This window comes from Chionomys nivalis, chromosome 17 (assembly GCF_950005125.1).
Source record: "Chionomys nivalis chromosome 17, mChiNiv1.1, whole genome shotgun sequence".
In the NCBI taxonomy this organism is placed as follows: Eukaryota; Metazoa; Chordata; class Mammalia; order Rodentia; family Cricetidae; genus Chionomys; species Chionomys nivalis.
Genome location: NC_080102.1, coordinates 33,018,211 through 33,038,755, shown reverse-complemented (window position 1 = coordinate 33,038,755; position 20,545 = coordinate 33,018,211).

Sequence of the window (20,545 nt, the reverse complement as noted above, 5' to 3'; positions counted from 1 at the left end):
GAGTAGGGCTGCTTGGGGCTGGGAGCTCGGGAAGGGACACTTAAGGAAGGTGGGGTGGGAGCTAAGATGGACAGGATCACACTGTGGGGCTGCGGAGGAGGTGTGAGAATTTTGCAAACTCACCACGGGTGTAAGGTGCTTCTAGATGCCTTCCACAGTGCACATGGGCAGCCTGCGTATGTGCCTTCTGCTGGTGCCAAGAGACCGCAGTCAGTGCCTACTCTGCTTACAGTCACACGGTCACACCTACAGGTGCCTGCACACACAGGCGCTGAAATACCCTCCCCAGCGTCCCCATCAGCTCATGTGGTGTGTCCAGATACACATTCACACCCTGCCTGGGATGCACATTTGCCTGACTGAAGACCTGTGCGCCTGTGCAGCTCTCTTTTGCTTTTCCCTGCCCTGAATCCCCAGGGGCTTGGATTTGGGTGGCTGTAAACCCTGGGGTGGTTGAAGGCCCTGGGGTTGCTTACGGTGGAAGTGGAACCCTCACTTCCTGGGCTCTGCCCCTTCGCTGGATATCTGCACCTGCTGCCCCACTCTGAGCTGTCGTCCCGAATGGATGGAGTTCTGAGCCCTGAAGATGCTGATCCCCATGCAAGGTGGCAAAGGTGGGCAAGATGGGGAAGACTTGTTCAGGTAGATGAGCTGTCCTGGCCCGTCTACCCGAGCTGCTGGTCTTCAGTTTCCTCCCTGAGTCCAGCCCTGCCTTCTGCTCCTTACCAGATATTCCACAGATGGTTTGTGTGGACAGGCTCACCCTGTGACACTTAGTGGACACCTGAGGCATTCCCTGGGGCCTGAATTTTGGCCAGTGCTTCCCCCATGCCACCTGTAGCTGACCTAAACCCATGGCCACTGCTGGGCCCTGGCTCTGCCCAGAAAGAGAACTAGTTCCTGTAGGATCTAGCCTTGACATTGCTCCTGGGTACCAGGAGTAGGGTTCAGGTGGGGGACTGGGAGGGCGGAGCTTCCTGTCATCATTGATTGCTGATGGCTGAACGCAGACAGAAGAAAGAAGGTTAGTCCCTTTTGCATTTGAACCTGGCAGCAATGGGCCCTTCTGCCTGCCACCTCCTTCTAAAGTGCTGCTCAGCTGGTGGCTGGAAAGGGTGTATATGGAAGTGTAGCAGGAAGGCTGCAAGTGCTGGGTGCCTGGGAGAAGTCCTTGAAGCTTCTGGAAGACCAAGCTGCCGGCTGGAGACGAGCTTGGAGCCCACATTCGTTCAGGCAAATCTGTATGTGCCAAATGCATTGTCTGAATGGTCCTTAAGAACAAGGAGGAGGAAGATTTTGGCCTCGTTGAAGAAATACATGAGATTAGAAGGGAAACTCTCTTGTTATACCCCCGAGGGGCTCCTGAGGGAAGGGTAGCAGGCACAGAGGGTCGGGCCCCTCTAGCAACCTTCTCTGAGCTGCCAATGTCCTCATCTCAAGGAGAGTTCTAGTGGTCAGCTTTGGTGTGGTACTGGGGAGCCTTCCACAGTGGTGAGAGGTACAGGCTCTCAGGACAGGGCTGAGTGCTCCCTGCGTCCCTGGTCTTTATTTGTTTTTAAAATTACATTTAGTTTTGTTGTATTGTGAATGTGTGTGTGGTGCACACGTGAAGGATAGAAGATAACGTGGGGGAGTTGGTTCTCTCTCTTTCTATCATGTGGGTTGTGGGGATGAAACTCAGCATCAGGCTTGGTTGCACGTGCCTTCATGGGCTGAGCTGTCTCATGCCCCTCCTGGCCCATTTTGCCAAGCAGCTCCTTAGCAAAGGAGTTACAGAGTGACCTGTGGTTTCCAAGCTCTGACATGTCCTGGGAATGGGCAGCACTGCTCAACTTAGCCACCCCTAAGGGAGAGGCTCCCCCCACCCCCAGATTTCTGTCACTGGCTTTGGAGGGTCTGTCCTTGTCCTCCTGTGCAGTGGGTCCCAGCCTGTGGGTCGTGACACCTTTGGGGTCAAATGACCTTTTCACCGGGGTCACATATCAGATATCCTTCATACTAGATATTTATATTACGATTTATAACAGTAGCAAAATTAGAGTCACAAAGTAGCAACGAAATAGTTTTACAGTTGGGGGTCACCACTCCGTGAGGAACTGTATTAAAAGGTCATAGTATTAGGAAGATTGAGAACCACTGTGCTACGGTCTGAGGTGATCAGACGTGAAGGGGTGATTCTGAGGAAGGGGGAGGTGGGCAGAGAGGAAATCTTAGGCAGAAATAGATCCTCTAACAAGGTGATGACTCTGTCCTGCCAAGCTCTTGTGTCCTTTCTGGCTGTGTATTGTCAGGGGTTTCTGTTCATCCGATGGATACAGGATAGAGGGTTTCTGGCATCCCATCTGACATCATGTGGGCAACAGCTGAATGTCCTCGAGGTTCAATAGCCACAGTGTCCCTTGAGGAGCTCCTGGCGCCTTCCTGCTGACCTCCCATGCCGGCCTTGGTCTCTTCCTGGCATACACATCTCTTTGTGGGGCTGGCAGTTTGATGGGTACTTCCTTCTGTCTTGCTCTATGGTACTCTGTGTGCGCTCTGAGGTTGGAAACACTAAGGCCTATCTAATTCTCGTACAGTCTGGGGCTTCCTGCCCCAGAACCATCTCTGTCTTCTTGTGAACCCACACTGTGTGTTTCTTGGATGTTGACAGGTTTGGTAGCTACACTCAGGCATCCGTCCACCTGAGCTACATTGTGGCAGGAGGGAGCTATTCCGAGTGACTACTGTCTTTCAGTGTCTTGTAACCAAGCAACCAAATTTCCACACGGATTTAAAACATGACCTTTACAACATGGTGCATTCCAACCTGGACAGGATGCCCAAGATTCGCTACCCTGTGGGTTCTGCCACACAGGCCTTTGCTGTGCCTTCTCGATTCAGAGAAGCCTTTCAATGGCTCTGAGGCAAGTGACACACACTCATGATTCCTCTGGGAACATTGCCACTTCTCCCCTTGATTTAGATATCGGTGAAGTCTCCCAGAGTCTCCTCTGTTAGAATCCATTTAGAGTTCGCTCTCTGGGGTCTGAAACTGGGCTGCATGCACGGTCCTTCTCACTCAGATACTTCAGGGACTCCGGAATGACATCACTCTGTAGGCTCCTGTAGCTTCCTTCACACTGGCTGCTTATCTCCCTAGGTGTGTATCGTTGGGCAATCCATAGTTTAATGGGGCATCCCTTTGCTTCTAAATCTTCTAAATCGAATTATTCATATTTGTTTGGGAAGCTGATGCTTTTGGCTTTCTGGGTGATATTTTGTTTGTCAGTGGCCCACTCCATATGAACAAGCAAATGAGAACCACCAACAGGCCCTTGTGCTTCCAGAAGCTGACACCCCGATTGCCTTTCTGAGAGGTGAATGGACACCCCTAGGAGGAGGCGCTCAGGCACTTCAGAAGAGAGCATGTTGTCAAGTGGAGGGGGTCCACTCAGCTAGGACATTCCTGTCATGAATGTACCCCCAAGGTCCCGGATCTGAGGGCGGTGATGATGGTGGGCCACAGGCATCCCCAGAAGGGACAGTTTGGGGGAGTCAACACATGCAAGGAAGAAGATCCTCTTGGCTGATGACCACTGGGGCTGACATGAGTTTTCACAGATACCTAGTGACAGACGTGATATCTGCTTTCCCCACCCTTCTTTAGGCACCACCTGGGAAGACAACAGGAATGGCTGCACTGAATAAGACAAGCATAGGCCTCCAAGACACGGGAATACTACTCCTTGTTCTTCAGCTAGCTGAGTGGTCCCTGAACACACATTGCCCACTGGAGTGCAGATCCCAGAGTCTGCCTGATAGCTCGGGCACAGGGTTTCATAGGACTATGCTATGTGGAAGGTGGAGTTCAGCAGAGACACATGCTGCACCAGCTACATGGCCTCACCCATGGGGTGGTGGCTCCGAGTCACTTCTCCCTAAGCCAACCCTACTCACAGCCTCTGAGCAGCGAGCTGCCTTTGGGCCTTGGGACTGGGAGGTGTAATTTCTAAATCCTGGTGGGGGGGAGGAGGGATCCAGATATGCAGAAGGGTCTGCACATTGAGACAGATGCAGACCACACCACAACTAGAGGGGAGGGAAGGAAACCCCCTGCTTCTAAAGTCACCATTGTCTTCATCAAGGCCTAAAACCACAATGGTTTGCAAGTGAAGACATCCAGCCTGGATTCCAGCTTTTGTTTTCTGGTCAGTTTCTATGTTCATGGCCCAGACTCTGCAATGTGGCTGAATGGTGTCAGCAGCCCTTGAGGTTTGTTTTTGTTTGTTTGTTTGTTTTGTTTTTTCCCAGAAGGCCTTTCCACTAGCAAAGGACTATGCTCCCAGGCCGTTACTCACCTTAGACTGTTTATCCATATTTCAATTCAATTTTTAAAGTCAAGAACGGCTGATGAATTTCAAAGAAAAGCTTTTTGCCATCTGTTGGCACAACCACATGTGTCCCCGGCTTAGTAAGCAGATAATTCGCTGAGTCCCATTGCCAGGTTTCCCGATGGCAAGTCACACAGGCCCTAGTGCCGCGTTTTAAAACATTGCCATGTTAAACAGGCAGTGTTCAGTCAGGATGTTTGTGTCATAGATTTGCCCTTGGTTCACTGACATCTTCATCAGACCTCTGCAGGGCCACAGGTGTCCTCTGCCTCCCACGCTCTGGAGCAGTTTGGCTGCTTTGGAATCAATGGAGTCCTCCAGTCCCGTGGGCAGCTGTCTGTCAGCATCAGTGGGTATCCCTGTGCCCTCACTGCTCTCTGTGTCCCTGGGGGCACAGGGTTCCCCTCCCATGGCACCAAGTACCCAGCATGTTTGCTGCTGATGTGCTCAGTTCATCCTATTGCTTCCACTTCAAGCATGAGAAGGGGTTTTGGGAGATCCAGGCCATCAAAGATAAGATGGGAACAATGGTAGAGCATTTGTCTAGCATATATAGTCCTTGGGTTCAATACTCAGCTTCCCTTAAAAACAGAAGCATGAGGCTCCACAGATGGCTCAGCTGTTAAGAGCTGCTGTTGCAGAGAACTTGGGTTCAGTTCCCAGCACCCACATGGAGGTTTGCAGCCATTCATAACTTCAGTTCCAGGGGATCCACATCCCTCTCTGACTTCTGTGGGTACCAGGCACATGTATGATGCAGATACATATATGTAGGCAAAGCATGAACACACATAATATAAATCTTAGGAAAACAGAAAGGAGGGAAGGAAGGGACAGATGGAAAGAGGAAGGGAGGGAGGGAAGTGGGCAGGTTTTGAGATGGAAGTCTTCACTGGTTTGCAGGAAATGCCAGACTGCTTCCATTCAGATTTCTCCTCTCCACTCCTTGCTCTTCGACCCTCCCTGAGCATCCTCACAGCCTGGTTCTGAGGTGTGAGGTGGAACATCCCAATTAAGGACTGTTGTGCATGGGAGATTGGGGCTGGGTCTAGTCTCTGGCTCTGCTGGTTCAGGATTAGGGCTGGAAAGTGGTAGACACTATGGGCTCAAGGGAGGTTTTGTCCTTTTCCCACCCAGTTCCCTCCAGGACTCTGCACCACCCAGACCCCATAATAAGCAGGGTGGGGAGGCATCAGAGGAGACAGAAAGAGCAGGCCAAATGTGCTGTTTTATTACTTGCTGGGTACTAAGTGCTAGGCAATAGGGCCTGGGAAGGAGTCATAGACAAGAGAGATGGAGTGGGTACTCCATGCATTCTTGTGTGCATGAGTGTGTGCACTCAGGGTATATGGGTAACCGGGGATATGGGAATTCATTTTTCAGCAGAAGTTAACCCAAGTGGGAGGTACACCTACGTTTTAGATTCTAGACGGCCCAAAGACTGGATTAGTGATTATTGAGTGTTGAAATGTGGTAGTCGAGAGCCAAATGATCGTGGACTATTTTAAGTCCCTTTGAAAGTCATTCGTTGCTCATCCTATGTCTAACGTAACAGCTTTGGGACTACACTAAAAAACAAAAATACCAACCTTTAAAGTGTCTTCTTAGCCACCCCGAGCTTTTACCAATCCAAAAACTAAGACTGTTGCCAGAGAGTCTGGGGCTTCAACAGAGACCAGCCTATTCAGCTTTGCTATGGCGTGCCTATCCATTGTTTCCAACCTTTCATGTGTCTGTGCACACGTGAGTATGCATGTTCACATGCATGTGGGGAGTGTGTATGCGCATGCATTCCTGTGGAGGCCCAAGGCCAATGGTTAACGTTTTTGTTGTTGTTGTTGATGCTTTTGTTTTGTTTCTAAGTGTTTTGAGACAAAATTTCTCAGGCAGCCCTGGCTATCCTGGAACTCACTCTCTAGACCAGGCTAGCCTCAAACTCACAGAGATCCACCTGCCTCTTCCTCCCGAGTGCTGAGATCAAAGGCATGTGCCACCACACCTGGCTGGTCAAATTATTTCTTGATCACCTTCCACCTTATTCAATGAGGTAAGGTCTCTTGCTGAACCCAAAGCTCACCTGTGTGTCTAGTCCATCTGGGCAACTTGCTCTGCAGGTCCATCTCTGCCTTCACAGGAATTTCAGTGGGTGGACACACCCACTGGCTGTTTCTATGCATTCTAGGGGTCCAAACTGCAATCCTCATGACTATGGCTCCAGTGGCCCCACCCCCTCAGCCACTGTATTTAAAAGCATTGTAATTTACAGCTTTCTTTGTTCTGTCACTATGAAAATGTCATGGGACGGTTACCATATTGGAACATAGAGCTTGAGGACACCTGAATCTATGTTCCTGAACAGTGGTCATTCATGGTTTTGGTCCCAGAATAAACTATCGCTTACTCCCTTTAAGGCTAGAACTGTGTTTTTGCCTTGACTGTCAAGGTACTCAAAGTCAGGGCCTCAAGAACAATCCACTTCCAGCTGAAGATTCTCCCAGATCTGTACCAGCTGACAGCAGGAGCCTTTGTACCCATCACCTGACATGGCCTCCTCAGATGCCTGTTGTGAGCTCTTTCTGGGGCTCCGACCTCCCTTGGTTTGGTGGAAGGTCAATGTATTGTTTATTCTAATCTGACTGTTAGGATTCTGTTGACTATTTTTAGGGGGTTGCTTTCAAAGCCTTTGTTTTAAGGTGTCCGTTTTTGTCTGTTTGCTCTTCCCCACTATTTGGTTTGTTTTTGTTGGTTTTCAGACCTCTGAAGGCATATTTGGCTAGCTAATTTGTCAATCTCATCTCTGACTCCTCCTCCAACACCTAATTTAAAGGAGAGGGAAACTTTGGGGGGGGTTAGCAAAACAAAACATTATTTGGTACTCCAGCTGGGTTTTATGCTTGATAACTGCTAATTCAAATTGCACGGCTTTTAAAAGAAAACGAGGGGAATCTAACTGAAGATAACTTGACTTGGTGCTTCCCTCTCCGGGGAGCACTTAATGCCTCTAAATTGTTGTGTGCGCCTGCTAAATGAGATGTCCTAGGTAATAGGATTATAGATCACAAACAGGGCAGCCTGTTTTCGCTGGATTTTTAAACACATCTAAAGAAAGAAAAAAAAAAGTTGAGAAAATTGGTAATTCACAAATTAATAGTAAGAGTTCTAAGTCAGAAAGAGATGATAAAAAATAAATAGAAAATTAACAAGAGGATTTTAGAGACTGTGTTAGGAACTGAAGGTAAATTCTGAAGCTGCTCTCAGTCCTACAGCTCGAGAACCCTTGACCCTCCCTCTCTGCTTTACCTCCGAGCAGAATGCTCAGTATCACAGGAAGGAACTGTTGTGGCCTTTTTCTTTTCTTTTCTTTTCTTTTCTTTTCTTTTCTTTTCTTTTCTTTTCTTTTCTCTCTCTCTCTCTCTCTCTCTCTCTCTCTTCCTTCCTTCCTTCCTTTCTTCTTTCTTTTTTTTTTTTTTTTTGATAAAACCTAGAGGGAAAGGTAACCCTACAGCCAATAAAAAATTCCCACTTGTACAGATGACCATCTCAGCTGATTAACTGGTAAAAAGGGAGAGATGGTCTTCCTATCCTGTATAGCAAGCTTCGCCTTTGGCCTTTCCTCTCCTGCTAGGACATCGACAACGCAGCCTAGGGACATGAAGCTGTAAGCATCCTACTTTGTGGTGGTAAGAAGCACACTTGGTGTTGTATGTGTTCGTGGCACTTGTTTCTATCCTTTTTTTATTTTAAAAAGCTGGTCAATAATTTAATCAAATTATTTTTAAATTTTTAAACAGAAATCCACCATGTAGCCCTAGTTGGCCTGAAACTTGCTACGTAGAACAGGTTAGTCTCAGATTCACAGAGTTCCACCTGCCTCCGCCTCTGCAGTGCTGGGATTTAAAGGTATGTGCCACCATGCTCAGCTGCAATGGAAAGGTTTTTTTGGAGAGGCCTGGAGTGGCAGTCTTTCATACAAATGGATTAACTTTAATCCAGAGTATTGGTCCAGCTATAGTGATGAATGTCAAAGAGAGTGAGAATTTGAACACTATAATGAAGTCAGTGGTGTCGTCTATGATGGTTGCCTGGATGGGGAGGTGGGAGTCGGTGGCAATCTGATTCAAAAGATTAACCAGGAAAGGGATGCATCTTTTGGTCAGGGATGTGGGGACTCATATCCAACAATCTGTGAAGCTAGAATTCTTTCATTTATTTGATGCTTGGATGGCTTTTTGAGTGGTTTTATAGTAGGGGTGGAGCAGGTTAGGTAACAAAGGCAGGGGAATTCCAGGAGACTGTATAAAAAGATCAGGGTCAAACCAGTGGGTGGACATGGTGAAAGCGTTTGAGCAGATTAAATGATTCCACCAGGCTGCAAATATATAGCAGTCCTATGGAGCCGAGTAAGAAAAGCCCAAACAAAGAATGTTTGAGAATATTGGTGTCAATAATAGCAAAAAATTTCTACATATGAGTGAATCCCCAGAGCTATAATCTTGGAACTCTCCCTATATAAGGCAAGGTGAGAGCAGGGGCTTTTTGTTTATTTTGTTTGTTTGTTTTGAGTATTCCTGATCTAACTCCGATGTTTGGGCAATGTAGAAGGGGAGACAGGAGCCTTTATGAAGGCTTATAGTCTGTATGTGAGGAATTCTGCACTCTGGTGAGGATTTACCTCTCTTGACTAGCAGGAAGGACAGTTCTCCCTGGTGAGGAAAACCGGGGTCCCTCTGTATCCCTCTGTCTTCTGCCATGTCTTGTTCCATCAGGCCATGCTTAGGAATGACAGAGGAACAGCCAGGGCCTCTGGGGCCGGAGGGCAAAGGCGCAGTCTTTCTTACTGTTTCCGTTGGTCCCCTGTGCCTCTACTACTTGGACTTTTAGTGGCTCTTTCAGTAGATAACTACAATTTGGATCAGGAGTTTGGAAGTTGTTGTGATTTGAATGTGAAGTGTCCCCGGTAGTCCCCTGTGTCTGAACACTTGGTCTCCAGCTGGTGGCACTGTATTGGAAGGTTGTGGGACCTTTAGGAGATGGAGCCTCCCTGGAGGGAGGGAGTCACTGGACGCAGGAGTTGAGGTTTGATAGCTTAGACTCCCTTCTGCTCTCTTGTTCAAGACCGTCAGTCTCACACCCTAGCTGCCATGCATTCCCTGCCGTAATGGACTGTATACCCTTAAACTACAAGCCAAAATGAATGCTCATCTCTGGAGCCTCACCTTGTCAGGTTAGAACAAGAGGAGTAACCAACACAGCAGCCGCAGCCTCTGTCAGCTGTAGACAAAGATAAGTGGGTTTAATGGCTGAGTCCCGGGGTGATAAGCGTATTCTATCTACTGTTCCAGTTTGCTGCCCGTTAGTGTAGGGCAAGTAACCAAGGCAACTTATAGAAGAAAGAGTTTTCTTTGGTTTGCATTTCCATTGTGAGAATTCTCAGTACCAGGTAAGGCATGACAGCAGGCAGCCAGAGCAGGAAGCATAGAAACCACATCTCTAATCACAGATGCAAAGCAGAGAGAGAATTGAATGCTGGACAGAACGATGAACTCTTAAAGCCCACCCCCAGTGATGCACTTCCTCCAGCAAGGCTGCACCACCTCCTCTACCAGCACCAGTAACTGAGGGACCAAAAGTTAATTCCTGAGCCTATAGAGGAGATTTCTCATTCCAATAACCACAGCAGGAAAGGCATACTTGGATCCTGTGTAGGTGTTAAGTCTGGCATCTTTGCAAGATGAGAGAGCTTTGGTGAAAGCAATAGACTTTGCCTTGTGTGCAGATGTACTAGGCAGTCAGGCTGAATTCCTTGTACTCTGGGCCATGGTTGTCACTGTTCCAAGTTTGGGAGTTGGGAGTGTCCCAAGTGTACCCTAAAAGTTATGAGCACTGATATGCAATGGGTCCTGTTATAGGGAGGAGGATTGTGACATTTAGAAGATTTTATTTCTGGATAGAAATGTTTAGATTTCCTAATAATATTTGGAGCTGGATGAGGCAAGGGGTGGCAAGGTATTGATAGGCATTATTGTGAGTGTTCGTCTGTCATCCATATGCAAGTGTGCTAGGCTCCTGGCAAGCAGTCATTGCCCTGTGGCACAGAGACCAGCCTTTAGCAGTGTTATCAAGTTGTTTAGAAAGGAAAGCTAATACTCCTAAGTGCCACTGTGCTTTTGTCCCAGCATTCCTAGAGCCATTTCTTCCTTCTCTGCTATATATAGGGGAAAATTCTTTGGAAGGTTGGGAAGGGCTGTGGCTGGGGCCTTGGTGAGGGTCATTTGTGTCTGGAAGGCTGCGATGAAAGAAAGAGCCGTTTAGTGTTTTTTTGTTTTTTTTTTGTTTTTTTTTTTTTTTTTTTGAGACAGGGTTTCTCTGTAGCTTTTTGGTTCCTGTCCTGGAACTAGCTCTTCTAGACCAGGCTGGCCTCGAACTCACAGAGATCTGCCTGCCTCTGCCTCCCAAGTGCTGGGATTAAAGGCGTGCGCCACAACCGCCCGGCCCCCGTTTAGTGGTTTTACATTCTGGTCCTACAGGCCCCTATAGAAGCCAAGAAAGAAGTGGGGTTCCTATTGGTCTGTGGAGTTATAAGGAGGCAAGAAAGTGTTTCTTCGGGTTGTCCTGAGTTGGAGAATCCTTGTAAGGTAACAGGTCATTGACTGAGATGGGCATTTGCCAGGGAGACCCTGTGTCCCTTTTGATCTGGTAAATCTGGAATGGGGATAGTATCTGGGGGTGATGTTTGGAGGGAAAGACCTCAGAGATACAGGCAGATGAAGGCAGAGAAGGATGTGCTGTTGGAGAAGAGCAGATTTCTCAGGTAAGGGATTGTGCCAACACATGTGGACTGCCTTGGAATCACTGAGGAAGGGCTGGCCAGAGCTTGGTCCTGGCCCCACTCACCCAGCACTATAAGGCCTTGGGGGAACATCCTGGAGGAAGGGAGTGTGCCAGGGAGGCTGAGCGGGAGACCCTTCCTTAGTGGGGCCAGGAGGGCTGGCAAGTTCCTCTCCTGGATGAACTCTCCAAATTCCCAGGCTCCATGAAATCACAACCTTGAACCACCAGTTTCCCGCATAACTTTATGAGGCTCCTTCTCTTAGCACCGAGGGATGCTGTCTGAGAGGGTGAAGACCTAGGGTTCTGGGGAACATTCTGGAGAATCTAGCGCATACTGACTGTGGTTGTGGGGGCTTTTAGAGGCAGCACTGAGTCGTTACGGAGGCCAGGGGCCAGGACTGGTCTTTAGTCTTTCTTTCCTCACTTTCATTAGGCACTGAGTGGCTTGGCTGTGTGTGACAGGCTTAGGCCGGCTGCTCTCCTCAGGCTACTGAGTTGCTCGCTACTGAGTGGCTCCTTCCCATCCCACATGGTGGGCATGGGCAGGTGGGCCTGTCAGGACAGCCTCTCTGAAGACCATTGGTGTTAGAATTTTATTGAACGAATGAGTAAAGAGGGTGAATCAGTAAATTAGAAAGGAGTGACATGGGGGAAATTAAAGTGAATTAGCCATTAGCCAGCAATCAAATGCCCAGTGACATCTGGGCTGGGCCAGGCTGTGTAGTGAAGGTACTGTGAGGAACTGTGAAGGGCAAACAGCCTGGAGGAAGGAGCCTTGCTTGGCTGAGAGCCTCGGGCTCAACCCTTTCCCTTTGACCTTTTCTCCACTTTCTCAAGACCTTCCAGCATGGGGAAGTTTGAGGGTTCCTGTCCACGCCCTCCTCAAACTGGCCCTTCCCAGGCTTGCAGGGCCACGGCTGGGTAGCATGAGCTCATGGGCCTGAGGTGGTATTGATTGTGGTGCTGACCTAGAGGACCTAGGGGACTCAGTCTGTCTGTGGAACACATCTGAGGCAGGTGTTCCATCCGGTAGTCACCATGGTTACCAGGGCTTGCTTACAAAGCCTTCCTGGGAAATGGCACTGTTGAAACGGTCCCTTTCTACCCATGCAGACTGCATGTGGCTCCTGTCATGAGCCCCTTTCCCCTGTGGGTGACTGAGGGTTCTGGGGGTGGGGCAGTGTCTTCTCTAGCTCCCACCTACCTCCCCAGGCCCACTGACTAACTCTACTGATTCCTGTCACTCATTCTTAGGATAGATGGGCAGACACATTCATAGATCCTTGACACTGGATACGTCTTTGATAACCTTCCTGGCAACTCTGCTGGCTGCTTCTTGTCGGAGGACAGATAAGGTCTACCTTTTGAGGTCTCCAGGGAGCTGAGGCCCAAATTTAGTGTCTATCCTAATAGGTCCACATCCCAGGGAGGAAGGTTTCACTGTAGGAACCAAGAACACTCGCTGCGTGCTGGGGTCACTACTCTTTGTGTTTTCCAACCCCCAGCTTAGAAGGCCACCATTGTCCCCATTTACAGCGGATGAACTGGCAGAGAGGGTGGGCCTCCAGCAGTGGACAGGGCACGTGCTGTGGGCATTAAGAATCCTCACAAAGCCATGGTGGCAGTGAGAGGAAGACGTGGTTACAGGTGACAAAACTGTCCCGGGAAACAGGGCCAGGCATCCAGAGATAGACCAGTAGTACACAGAGCCCAAGTGACGGGGGGGGGGGGGGTTGAGAGTCCCTTTGAGAGTGAACTGGAGAGGGGAACTAGATATTGGATCTCTGCTTCACACTACCCACCGAAATGAACTCCAGGATGAGGGGAAGGGATGTCAGGAGGGAAACCTGAAGAGCTCATAGACAACAGAGGGCTTTCCTATGACCCGGGCACAGGGAGAATTTCCAAAATTAGATACAAATAGAGTGAGCTATAGCAAAGGACCAACAAGTGACAATCACAAGCCAAAAGCCTTCTCCTATCAAAATAGTTCTTAGAGGAAGCAAGAGGATAATTTATAGCCTGAGAAGACACTGGCAACAGAGCAATGCTTGAAGACAACGTTGATTAAAAAACAAAACAAAACATGCAGCCCCTAGTAGATGAGCACCCGAGATCTGGTTGAAATGGCAGAGGCTTGCACGCATGGGCAAGTCACAGAACAAGCTCCCAGAATGGAGGTCTCCAGTTTCACTAGTTGCCAGGGAAACAACTGCAGACATGAGCTGTCCCCACCGGATTAACAAACCTCAGAGAGCTGACAATGCCACGTACTGAAGATGTGCTTCGCAGCTCTACTTGGACTTTTCAGGTCAGAGACAAATTGTACAGTCACCTGGGAACACACCGAACCTTTTGGAAGGCTGAGTGATCATGTCCCCCAGGACCAAGCAATCCCTTGCCGGCATGTTCCCCAATCAAAATGTCCCACGTGTTTGTGCACCCAGAGGCATGTAGTTGATGCTTCCAACTGCACCGTTCATGAGAACAAAACAGCCTGTGGGTAGGGGAAAGTGCTAATGGACTGTGATGGAGCCACACAGTGGAATATTACACAACCCGTGCATAGGACGACATTCACAGCATGGACAACCGCCAATAAAACAAAATTCAGACACAAGACTCAGAAGGTTCACAGACCCGCAACTCTGTAGGGCGGAGCTGCGGCAGTGAGGAAAGAAGTGCAGAGCTCAACAACCCACGTGCTTTATTTAGTTTAGTAGGAAAGGGCAGTGGGTAGGGAGAGGAAGCATGGTCAACCAAGACGGTAGTGGAAAAGGGACTAACAGACGGGCAGAACTTACTTAAAAGGGAAAGCTGCGCATGTGTACAGAGCCATTACGCAGCCATGCAACGTGTGGTGTAGCCACGTAAGGTAGCAGGGCCTCTGGGCTGGCTAGGTGTTTTCCTGAAGGCTGGTGGGCTGCGGGGGTGGGAGGCTTGAGGGTATAATGGGGGTGGGGGTCAGTTACTCCATAATGCTTTATAGACATGTGTTAGGGAAATAAGACTACATGTGTAAGCTGCTGGAATCACATGAGTAGCTAGCCCCGCCTCCCCCCAAGGACCTTTAACTGCCCTGCCTGATTCCACCTACAGAACACTTTAACTGCCCTCACTGCTAGACCCTGACCACACCCTACAGAGCAAAAAACCCAATCTCTGGAAACAAAATCCCACCAGTCTCCACTCTGGAAAGCTCCACCTTGAAAAGTTCCACCCCGTTCTCAAGAAACTCTATATAATCCCTATATCCAGTTCAGTTCTCTGCTGTTTCTCATCCCAGCAGAGGCAGCCACCCTCCTTGTTTTTTCCCTCCCAATAATTCTGTCGTGTGAGGTTTGCTGCGTGCTGTGACTTTGTGGTATTCCTTGGCTCCCTGCTGCCAGGATATTTTTTCCACAGCTTACATTTGGTGCTGTGACTTGAATAGGCTCTCCTAGTGCCTGCGTTTCCCCTCATGGTACCATGAGCTGCACTAGGACCCTATCCCTCATCTCCAATCCACAGACTCACCTATTGTTCAGTACCCAAGCCCCAGCAGCAATTAGGTAAGTTTCCCCTTTGGTTGGTGTAAATGTTTCCCTGAATCTGGGGAAGTGACTGCTGAGTGGCCAGCACCCCTCTGGTATTCTTGGAGGCGGAGGTACCCCTAGTCACAGTCCTTTAAGACCACAGCTAGCCCTCTTCACCTGACCCCATCCCCCACCCTTGGAGCTGCAATCCTGCAGTTTCCTTAGACCAAACCAGGCTATTGTGCCCCTTCCTGCCCTCTTTTCTCACCTTCCCTCTGGAGCTGCCTGTAATCCCACATCTCCTTTGGGCCCTCGTAGCTTTTGTGACCCTATTCCCAGCCCTTTCCTGTGGATGAGACCCCTTCCTCCTAGAGCTTTGTTTTGGTTTCTTGCCTTCTCACCTCTGTGAAAGTCCTGGTACCAGGTGCCAAGTCTCTTGGCTGGCTTAGCCAGGCTAAGTCCCTGACCCCCGTTGAGTGACTACTAAGATGCTATGACATTTTCCTTTTTTCTCATCCATGGGAATGTGTCTTCCATACCCTCTCATCCCTCCCCCACTTAGGATGCCTCTTAGAAAACCTCCAGCCTCTCCACCTGACACCCCATTTGAAAGGTCCTAATTTATTTGCTTATGAAATCAAATTCGGCTTCAATACCCTTTAGATAATCAAGCCAAAGGGCCACCTAATGGGACCTTAGTGCCTAATATTATTTGGGACTTTTACTGTGAATGACTGGGGAAGCAGAAAGGGATTCCCATTCCCTATTTCTCGGCTCCAAGCCCTGTTTGTTTTTGTCTGGTCTCCCCAACACATCCACTGTGTAAATGTCCTGTCTTTTAAGCTACCATGGATGGATTTGTAAGTTTATTACACAGTGGGAGCTATGAGCGAGACCTAACAGGAGCCATAGAAAGCAAAGAAGTAGATGGAGTAGGCCAGCTGCAACATGTGCACACCCTGCACACACCCTACACACACTCTTCACTGGCTGAGGCTTTTCTCAGCTCCCTCCTGCAGCATCCTCTGTCTATAGCCAGGACTCAAAAATTTCCTATCTCTAACCTTCTTTGTTCTTAACTTACTAGATGTGGTTTAACAGGGATTCAGGTATCTTGTAAGTGTGAGTGGCATTAGACTATTGTTTTATGCTGTCCCATTTGAATTAAAAATCTGGCTCTAGAGTTAGGGTATGGCTCCTACTCCTCTAGCCAAAGCATGCTTGTTTGAAGATTTCTTCCAAGATTTCTGTATCAGGGAAGCCATCTGCTCTGTGACAGAGAAAAAATAATAATAAAATAAATAAATAAATAGACTATTCCCCAAAGGGACCGTTGATACTCATCTCATATTCTTTTGGTTTTGGGTTAGCTTTCTAAAACTTTTGCTAAGGTATAAATCTTTATCTCAAGATTATGTAAACTTCCTTTACCTCAAGATTTGTAAGAATGTTGGATTATGATTAAAACTCTGTAAAATCTATAAAAAAAGGGTTCATTTAAAACTCATGAACATCAGGGCTGATAGTTAAAAACCTATGCATAAGTAATCTTAAAGAAAACACGTGGCTTGCTGCCACCTTAGCTGCTGTCCCCACACTGGGATGGAGGTAGCCACATGACTGACAGCCACCTTTGCAAGGTTTGTAAGGTTTGCCTTGTGACCTCACTCCCATCTTGATGAAAGTGACCCTATGACATAAGCCGTTCAAGGAAAAGCAATAACTCCTCTTAGCTGTGAGCTCCAAACCAGATGGTTCTTTAACTATTTTCAATCACACTAATGACCCACAGTCCCTTTTCTTCTTCTCTGGCCTCTCTGATTTCCCTTTCTCCCTTCTCAGCAACAGGCTGCCCACTCAGTCAGGGCTGAGGCAGTCCCTGACCAGGACCCTGAATGGAATTACAGTACTCCTGGGTTCATCCTTGCTAGGGATCGGTTTGTAACTTGCCTCCTGGTTGGCCAACCTTAAAGAGGTAAGTTATGAAAAAATTCAAGAGGTCATCCAGGATAAACATGAGAACCCCATCTCGATTCCTAGACCGCCACCTAAAGGCCCTCTTACAATCTGGATCCCGAGCCCCCAAATGGAAAACAGCTGATGGCCTACTCCTTCTCCCAGGGTTTCCCTGATATTAGAGCCAAACTTAAGCATCCACAGGCAGAAGTCTTAGCAATGACCTTTAAGGTGTACCATGGGAGAGACAAAAAGCTGGAAAACCAAAATATCTGATGCGAGAGAAGGCCTTTTGATTGGCCTTAGCAACTGCCCAGGATCCCTGGCCTCTCAAACCTGAGAACCTCCTGGTTCCTGTTTCAAATGCAGTCAGGAGGGTCGCTAGGCTCAGGCCTGTCTGATCCCTCATACACTACCCAGACCATGTCCCAGGTGCCATAAAGCACAGCATTGAGATGTTGACTGCCCCCATGTCCCTCATGGCATGGGGACATCAAACCCAGATAGCCCTTCAGCTGACCTCCTAGATCTGGCCATGGACAACTGAGGGGCCCAGGTTCCCTTGCCCCCACCACTGCCACCTCTCACCGGGAGCCTCAGGTAGGCGTCACAGTGCCAGAGCTGTCTCTCTCTCTCCTTCTGGACACTGGGGCCACCTATTTAGTCCTGATGAAGTTTTAGGGACCCACATCTTCTTGTTCTTCTATTGTCAGGGTAGGGTTACAGCTTTTCTGGCCTCATCAAACCCCGTGAAATGTATCACCCAGGCTCAGTACCCACTCTCTCTCCATGGTCTCAGTGGGCTTGAGCATCTTATCTCTGACCTTTTAAGAAGGGATCTACTATGCCCTTTGGGCTGCCAACGTGTGGGCATATTCCTTCCAGGGCCCCACCCATGTGTAATTGTATTTACTAAGACACTTGCGCTTCTGATATTTTCCCCTCCACCTGCTCTAGCCACTCACCTCTCCCCTTCTACTGGGTAAGTGCCACTACAGACTCCCTGCTTGGTTTACTTTTATTATGAAAACCGCACAGGTGTGCCAGGGTACCTTTCCCTTCTGAACTGCAGGTACTCCTTGACCTCTGACTGCCAGGGTACCTTTCCCTTCTGAACTGCAGGTACTCCTTGACCTCTGACTGCCAGGGTACCTTTCCCTTCTGAACTGCAGGTACTCCTTGACCTCTGACTGCCAGGGTACCTTTCCCTTCTGAACTGCAGGTACTCCTTGACCTCTGACTGCCAGGGTACCTTTCTGTTTAGAGAAATGTAACACATTTTGGTGCTGAAACCAGAGGCTGATTACTTCCCCAGCTTTTTATTTTTCGAGACTGGGTTTCTCTGTGACTTTGGAGCCTGTCCTGGAACTCACTCTGTAGACCAGGCTGGCCTCGAACTCACAAAGATCCGCCTGCCTCTGCCTGCTGAGTGTTGGGATTAAAGGCGTGCGCCACCACCGTCCGGCTCTCTTACTAGTTGTACCCTGCGTTATAAACTTCTTGTCTATATTTCTTCAGTTAACAGATTCAAAAGATCTCTAGCCAGACTTTTAATCAGTTGCTGTTACAGGATTACTGGCCCCTAGCTACAGAACCAGAGGCCAGGGATTCTGATTACATCCTGATGGCAAAGATCAAGTTCATCCAAAGGGCTTCAATGCCCTTATTCTGCAGGAAGTAATCTAATGATAACACTGCCCCCTTTCCCATGGCCTAATCATTTATCAATAATGAACAAAAACGGGGTGGGGGATGTAAGCCCCTCGAGCCACACCAGTAATCAGGCCACTCCCCTGAGGACTTTTAACTACCAGGTTGCACCTACAGAATACTCTAACTGCCCTAACTGCTGGACCCTGACCCCACCCTACAGAGTTAAAAACCCAATCTCTGGACACAAAATCCCACCAATCTCCACCCTGGGAAGGACCACCCTGCAAAGTTCTACTCCCTTCCCAAGAAACTCTATATAAGCCCTATATCCTGTTCAGTTTGCCACTGTTTCTCATCCCAGCAGAGGCAGCCACCCTCCTCGTTTTTCCCTCCTGATAAATCTCTTGTATGAGGTTTGTTGTGTGATGTGACTTCCTTGTATTCTTTGGCTCCCAGCTGCCAAGGTACCTTTCCATCCCAGCTGTAATGCTTACAATAGGAATTTGTAAAATGGATATTTTGTTTTGTTTTCTGAGTATTTTTTTGAGACAATGTATCATGTGTTGTAGACTGTCCTCTAAGTTGCTAGATAGCCGAGGGTTGACTTTGAACTCTTGATTCTTCATCTCCCAAATGTTGGGGTTACGAGCCTGCATTACCACCTCCAGGTGTGTGGTGCTGGAGGTTAAACCCAGGGCTTCATGCATGACAAGCAAGTAAATACTCCACCAACTGGTCCACATTTCCAGTCTTAGTATGATTTTTGAGAAGGAATTGTGTTCTGCTGTCCAGCTGGTTTCCAATTCCAGCCTCCAGGGTAGCTGAGAATAAAGGTTCAGCTTACTGCGCCTGGCTAGGCAGAACAAAACTTCTTTCTTCTATCTAGTATCTGTTTAGTGTCAATCAATTGATATAGCTATCTGTCATTTAATCTTTGTCACCTATCTATCTGCCAATTATCTATCATTATCTATAGATTATCTACATCTGTTATCTGTCATCTGTTATCTATCTATCTATCTATCTATCTATCTATCTATCTATCTATCTATCATCTATCTATCTACCATCTATCTGTCCATTATCTATCTGTGGTGGTTTGGATGAGAATGGTCCTTCTTAGGCTGGTGTTGGACTATTTGCCATGGTAACGGGGAGGTGCAGCCTCACTGGAGGATGTATGTCACTGGGGTGGTCTTGCCTCACTCCCAGTTTGCTTTCTGTCTTCTCCATGCGGTTAGAGATGTGCTGTCTCCTGCTTCTGTCACAGTACCTGCTACTTGCTGCCATGCCTTTTGGACTCTTACTCTCCTGGACCCGTAAATCCAAAATAAACACTTTCTTCTCTACGTTTCTCTGGGCTATGGTGTTTGACCACAGCAGAAGACACGCCTTTCTCCCCGAAGTTGCTTTGTCAGCTTTTTTCTCCCCCCAATTGTAACAACAGAAGAAAAACTAGGTCAGAGATGATGGGGGAAGCAGGGTCACTTGGACCCCTGTGTTCAAGGCTTCTAAGCACCTGGAGTGGAGAGGGACATGAGGCCAGCAGAGGAGTCTTGGATGCAGATGGCAGCTTCCTGGGAGGCTGGGCTCTGGGGAAGCTTGGCAGGTGCCCTGGATATGGGCGAGACCTGGACATGCCTGGCTAATATCTCGGCCCAGGGAACCTCAGCTAGCACTGGCACGGCTAAGTGATAGTGTTAGAGAGAGGGCTGCTGGTTAGAGTACCAACAAGCTGAGATTTTACATGGGGATGCTTCTGTACTTCCCTAGACATTCATTTTTGTTGCAGATGTTTGTCCCAGTTGCTGCTTGGCACCGAGTTCCACAATGGTTTCCTTGGAGACGCTTTTAGAGATACCAAGATGCTACCATCTCCTGGCAGGGATGGCTTTCCCCAGGCACCCTCCTCCCAGTGATCAGTGTTCGGAGGAGATTCTGTTCATCTGGGTTGCTTCTGGCCTGTGCAGATGATTTTTGGGTGGCCCTATAAAGATACCTCCCATCTGTCATTATGGAGCCTGGACACTCACACCTGTCCATCCCCGGGGACAGCATGCTCAGCACAGCTGGCTGAACGATAGCGAAGACAGCTTTCCCTTCTTAATTTTGAAACTTGCACCATCAGGAAGCAGGTAGGGGTCACTTTGACCAGTGATGCCCTGCTGAGACACACACTTGTGGCAAGACCCATAAATATTTTTTTTTTAAATCCCAGTC